The following is a 7,326-nucleotide window of genomic DNA, read 5'->3' as shown; positions in this document are numbered from 1 at the left end:
TGAATTCGATAACTCGGTTTTTTTATATTCCCAAAGAACCATACGAAGTTTTTTGCCTTGCTCTATAGAAAGGTATTAGAATTGCTGGAAAAAACGACTTTCGAACGGAGTCTCGGAGACCCATAGTGTTATATACCATTCGACTCAGTTCGACGAGATCGGAAAATGTTTCTCGGAGATAGCTGAACCGATTTTAACAAGCTTAGGCTCGTTTAAAAGCTACTATTGAGCCATTTATCAAGTTCGAAGATCAAATGACTGCGACTTCTGTTTCCGGAGATATGATGGTATAAGTGACGTAACCGACAAAACGCGTTGATTTTTTACCGCTCGTCTATACATAATGGTGCCAATATATCGGGATCACCTCTAATTTCGTAAAGTTTGAACACTTCAAGAAAAGTCCCCATGCAAAATTTGAGCTAAATCGGATATGGATAAAGGGTTCTGCCGGCGGTTAAGGTTTGAAGATTTTCGATCTTGAAAAATCACCATAGGGGGGAGTACATAACATATCCGAAATCGGGGATTTTGTTTGATTCCAATAGTCTTAAAACAGCCTTGTGGTCCCATACAAAATGCCTGACTAATATTTGAATCCGACTTCCGGTCCGGAGTTATGGGGTGAAATGTGCAAAAAACGAAAATATGTAGCGTGATAAAAATTGTATACCATCACGGAAAAGAGCGAAAAACCATAAAAAGTTTTCTAAATCGACCTCAAATCTTTCCCCAATTGATAGTTTTTATCAGTAGACGGTCAAACAAACCGATTTCGGTTATTCTCTGTAGATATACTGCACATACTCGCATATCAATCTCACTTTTGAGATAGCCCGACGGATAACGTCTATTTTTACGTTACGTTGGAAAAATGCAGATAAGGTAAAATAAATTATCTTTGAATTGATCTTTGGATATAACTGGTACGATAATTCTTCTTGGATATCTAGCGTTTCGATCTCAGTTCCTCGCCAAAATAGCTTTCTTCGGAATCAAACGTATTGCTCCCATTTATAGGCACAATTTTATACTCCGAAGCAACAACTCTAGGAAAAGATTCAGCTCTTTTTACAAACCTTGACCCAAATCAGATGTAGTTATATGAGAATTGTCCCGGGTTGGCGGTTCAATGCATAGGACGCTGGTCTTACAAGCCAGTTGTCGTATGTTCGAGCCCCGATCTGGAAGGATTCTAAACGTCAATAGGATCCATAGTACTAGCCATGCAATGATTCTGTACACTATGATTCGGCTGCGAAGTCTGTTGAAACAGAAAAGCCAAATTCCACAAAAGGAATGTATTGCCAACACTTTGCTTTGACTTTGCTTTGCTATATGAGAATATTTCATACAAAGTCACTGTTTTAGCTGTCCTCCGTGAAAGAGTCTCCATCATACAATCTAATTGCACCGATACCTGACATAATATCACAAACTTAATCATATCGAACGATTAAAAGTTTTACACGAATGGAAATTCACATATGAAATTTTGCCACGTGCGAGAGAAGCATAGCATGCTAAGATTTAAATCAAGTGAAGCTTGATTTTTAATATAGGCAAGCGATGAGCATGAAAATTTTCGAACAGCGCACAGTGGTCCAAAACTACATTTTCCTGCTTTTAATTAATTGCGGCCTTATCGTACACTCAGGCAGAAAATATATGGAGCTTCGCATGGTTTTTTGCCACAAGAATATCATATGCGAATCAAAAGACCGCCTTATGAAGTCACGAAAATTGGAATTCCAAAAACAAAGCCTTATGAATTTCACACGAAATTTTTAGGAACATTCAAGTATCGAAATAGTGTAACCAATAAACATAATCGGTCAGTAGTAGTAGTTGACCTTTCGTGAATATCGTCCAAATATTATGACAGTACTGAGCCCAACAACGAGAGCCAGTTGTGTTATTTTGCCATTTTTGAGCACTAGTCAGTAGCAGATAAAAAACAATAGCCAGTATCCTGTATAACGTTATTCAAATAAAATGTTTTGTTTTGATGTTGGGCCGTTCATCTTCATACCTGGTGAGACAATCAAAGGTGATCGATAAAGTTGGTTGTTGGTGCTTAGTGTTAATAGAAATATTCGAAAGTGGTCTAGACACATTTTGTTGAGCAACAAGATGAAACTACATTTTTCAATCAAAAAAATTAGAGACCCCGTAGTCTTTGAACAAAAGCCCCCCTTTCCCTTCGTAGACAAACGTAGACTTTTATAACCCGCGAAATTCCAAAACGCTCATACGAAAGTCACGTTGAAAGCCAAGCAGTGAAAATGTGCGAGATCTCGAACACAATCGAAACTAGAGATGGGTAATTCGTTCGCGAACGGTTAAAACAAAACTAGTTCTTGTGAAGGAATGAATAATCAATAGGTCTTTTTTCGAGAACGCTAGCTTCATCACGAAACATCAGTTCAAATTCGTGAGACCTAAACTAAAACTAAGCTCTTGTTTAGTCTTCGCACAAACATACCAACTACCAAAAGAACAAAAGAACGGCTCTGAAGAACTAGTTCTTTCAATAGAACTCTGCAGTAGTGAACGGTACTTTTAAAATTTGCCCGTCTCTAATCGAAACTGTGGGTGATATCATCCAAGTTTGGGTGGCTTTCCTGTTTTCTTCCGGGACGTCATGCTGGTAGTAGGGAAGAGTGTAACCGAGGGCATCTCGTAATTCTAATCATAGTTGAGAGTTTAATATTTTTTGTTCCGTTGGTTTCCAAATGCTTATCATAATATTGAATGTTCTCTCAATAAACTGCACTACCTATTTGTTTGTCATCATACGGGACATAAAGTGTCTGTTCCGTAGGATCTTTAGCGTGTTCTTTTTAAGTTCTATTTGAAATTTTCTTGCCTGCATGCATATAACGGTTTGCAAGCGGCAAAATTAGACATCTCCATATGTTTTGTTGATAAGATTCCATTCCGGTTTACTTTACTATAGGGCGCCTTTTCCAATTTCACCATGTACAAGAATGGGTAGAACTTAATCGTGAATATCTCTTGCTAAACCTAACCAAACAACATAATATTTTCTACGTGCTATCGAAATATGGTCAGCAATTTATGATAAAATTTTCAGTAGTATGAAATAACCCAAAATAAGTTAAAGTTATAGTTTTCTAAAATGTTCGGTTTCAACGACTATCAAAAAGAAAAACTCATGCCGCTTGTTTGTCCTTTTCTTGCTCAGGCGACGGTTTTGCGGCAGAGAGCGACATCGCAGTCTCGCGTTACCAACTGAGTAGGTAGAAAATGTTAAAATTGACAATTTTAGATAGTCAGTCAGAACTGTTAAGATACGTGTTAATTTTATTCGTTTATTCATTTCCTTTTTTTCAGAATCAATGTTTTAAAAAATGCTAATATTTCATGTGCTTTAATGCATGTCATGTTCTTTGCTATTCTATTTAATTTTGAATCTACTTACCTTGTAGCAAATATGGGTTGGAGTTCTTTTCACTACAACTCTTGAAACTTTTTGGAAAACATTTGTAATTTTAAAAAAAAAAATTTACGAATATATATCTAAACACCTGTGTAGAATTCTTAGACCAAGGGCAGGGATGCCAGTCCCAGTGCATTGAATATGAAAAAAATGTTTGTTCTTTTTATGGCCAATATTACTATGTAGATAACGATTTCGTAGAAATATACTAACTTTAGATAGCGTACTCAGAATCAGAATCATAACTATTTGGCTCAAGTGGCAAATTCCCCTAAATTTAATTCAATAAAGAATCATCAATTAGTGTAATAGCACTTAAAATGTTAATTAATTGTTTAAAAACTACAAGGATCAGCCCCAATGGGTTGTTCGAGCCATTGAAGTGGAACAAGGCAACCAAAATTTCTAATGATCGACATTTTCAATTAATCGTCACACTTTTGAATCCGCAATTGCACGAGAGCCTGCTTAGATTGATCTTTATTAGGAACCAACACCGAACACGCGAACCCAGAATATGGACAAGGTTTGTCTTGATTTGTATTTGTTTTGTAGTCAACAAAATTACATTAATATCCCAAATGTATGCAATTATATCTTTGTACAGGGTCCGGCACTCGAAGTGTAACCAATTAAAAAGGCCATAAATTCAGTTTGGAAAATTACTTTTACTTAATTCAAAGTACAAAATATGTAAAAATAATACAAAATTCAGAATCAATTCACTTTTGCTCGATATGACCACCTTTTGCTTTGACTATGGCCTTGAGACGGTCAAAAAACGAATCGCAAGCTGCCCGAATGTGACTTGCAGGTGTATTTTGGCCCACTCGCGGACAATAACTTTTTTCAGCGCCTCGAGACTGGTGTATCTTTTAGTTCGGACTTTGCTCTCCAAAATGGCCCAAAGAGAATAATCCATTGGATTCGCATCTGGTGAATTCGAGAGCCATTGTGTGGACGTGATGAAGTTCGGAACGTTGTTTTTCAGCCATTCTTGGTTCACTCGAGCTTTGTGAGACGGTGCCGAGTCCTGCTGAAACGTCCATGGTCTGCCACCGAAATGTTTGTCTACCCACGGCTTCAAAGCAACCTCCAGAATACTTTCCCGATAATATGTCGCACTTACCTTGACGCCAGGCTCGATGAAAACGATTGGAGAGCGCCCATCTGCGGTTACAGCGGCCCAAACCATTATCTGTTGCGGGTGCTGCCTCCTGGTGGCCAATCGATGACTCAAATTCTCGTATGAACGGTCGGTCAAGTAAACCCTATCGTTTTGAGAGTTTACGAATTGCTCAATTGGAAAAATTTTCTCGTCTGAAAATACAATGTTCGGAAATTGACCGCTTTTGGCCAAACGAAGCAACTCCTTCGCTCTCTCAAGTCAAGATTTTTTTTTCGCGTTCACTTTTGGCAAAATGCTTCCTTGCGCTTGTAAGCAATACAACTCCGAACTGTCATTTAGCAAATTTCTAGAGAGCTGATGCCCGTGCGTCAGCTGCGCGAGCGGTCTGAAGTTGGTTACACTTCGAGTGCCGGACCCTGTACATACAAGCGATACGGATTTCGATATTTAGCGCTTTCTGTCTTGCTATCTAGCAAAAACCTACCTCTGGCATGCTACACGTAGGACTAAAAAGTTAGCTATAATTTCGCTTCTATTTATAGATTCGCGTCCCTTCAACAGCTTTGCTTTTGCCAATCAGAGCGACGCTTTCCCGTTGATATATCGCTTACTCCTTCAAAACCGTCGTCTATGGCAGGGAAATCCGGTATACCGGAGATTTTTAGCAGACAAAATAGAACACTGCCAACCATTATTCAACATTTCAATGATGTATAATTGAAAATACATTACTGATTGAAATTAAACCGACCGAGCTGTAAGTGTTCCACATAGAAAAATATATACATGTTCTCGCATCACTGGTAAAGCATAAAAATCATTCCCACTGAGAAATGGGGTCGTTCATCGGACCAACTGTGGAACGTATTGGACCAACGGAGGACTTCCGTTTTTGACGTTACTAAGGAACGCCTTTTCAATATTTTCCCTCTGGTAGAGTGATAAGTTTTTAACCCTGGATATCTCTTGCTGTATCTTACGTATGAACATAACTTGTACTGGATGACATGGGAAATATAATCAGTAATTTATGATAAAATTTTCAGTTGAATGACATAACCACAAATAATGCCAAATTAAATTATTCTGAAATGTTTGGCATCAGAGGAAAACTCATGACGAGTGTTTGCTTTTCTCGTCCCCGTGACGACGGGTTTTTGAGGTATAATTTCCAGTATCAAGAATTCAGTTCCTGAATATAGTTACAGTTCTAGGTTCAGAATTCAGTTTCAGATACAGACTCCAGTTCAAGAATCACGCATTAAGTACTAGATTTCCGTTTCAAATGGAAATCGTGAATCCGCAATTTCCACGTCACCAGAGATATGATCAGCAATTTGTGATATAATTTTCAATAGTATGAAATATCCACAAATAAGTCGAACTTTGATACTTCATTCGTTATAACCTGCATACTTGACTTCAAACCAGAATCCAGGTCCAAAATACAATTCTGGAGTTAAGTTCTAAAATTCAGATTCAGAATCCAAGACTAGTATTTTTATTTGCAAAATCCTGATCTGAAATTCAATTCGTCGTCCAAAATCCAAGCCCTAATCGAGAATTCTGAGCCTGGGTTCTGGAATAAGGGACAAAATTTCGATAATGAATTACGGATTTGGATCTGAGTTCTGAACCTGAAGTTCTAGAATTCATGACCGAAATCCAGAACCAGAATTCAGATTCAAAATTTTGTTGCATTCCCAGAATGTTGTTCTAAAATGCGTTCAAAAATCTAGGTATATAACTCAGCTTCAAAACGCAGGTCTAAAATTTGGTTTCAGATTTTCACAATTCTATAAGTGTAACTGAATTCAGGAACTAAATTTTGAAGAAGTTTAAACTAAGTTCCAGATCTGGTTTCAAAAGTTGAGTTTCGGAGCCGAATTCTGGATTGTAAACTGAATTCTGGACCCGAGTTTAGTAACTAAAATGCAGCTGCCGACCAGAATCCAGGACAAGAGATCAGTGCAATGATTCAGAATTAGAATTAAGTGCCGAACCAAAATCCTGATCTCGTAGTCAGATCCCAAATTCATTTCCAGAACACAGATTCAGTGATCAGTACAATAATCCATTTATTTGAATTAACGGCATCCGATTATGTCCCACATTTTTCTTATCGTTACCACATTTACAAAAAGCTTGTGGAAAATTCTGGCAGCCGACATAAGCCTAGCAATATTCCGGCAGCTGTCAAAATTTTGCATGCGAAATTGTGTCATTCTCTCACCACGTGTCGTTTATCAAGATCGCTCTTTCTTCTTTTATTTCTGTTCGACTTCATTTGATATTCGTCAATCCTGCATGTACATCCAAAATAAATAAAACGAGTCTTGAAATCAGGTAAATGAAATGAAAATACTGGTATATTGAGGCTATGAACCGTTTCGCGGTTAATTTTAACTTTTGGTTGAAGTCTGACACTTGAGTGGTTATTTTGTGTCGAGTAGCTAAATTTAACTACAACTGCGGCCCATTTCAAAGATTGACGGATGGAAAGTTATTTCCGTATAGCGTTTTGGCTACCTGGCAGCCATGGACATCAGACGGCTACCAAAATTGATTCAGTGACGGTTGTCAAATCCAATTTGACAAAACAATATCGCCTGTATCTCAGTTAGCCGAGCGATTTCATCTTCTCACCTTCGCTGAAAATGTCAAAGATTTCAATGTGGAAAAATCCTGGTGGATACGATTGTATCGTTTAAGTTGTTTATCTGGCAGCGGTGAG

The sequence above is a fragment of the Malaya genurostris genome, chromosome 2 (genome assembly GCF_030247185.1).
Source record: "Malaya genurostris strain Urasoe2022 chromosome 2, Malgen_1.1, whole genome shotgun sequence".
Taxonomy (NCBI): Eukaryota; Metazoa; Arthropoda; class Insecta; order Diptera; family Culicidae; genus Malaya; species Malaya genurostris.
The sequence above is the reverse complement of the archived record's forward strand: the minus strand, read 5'-3'. Positions refer to the sequence as shown.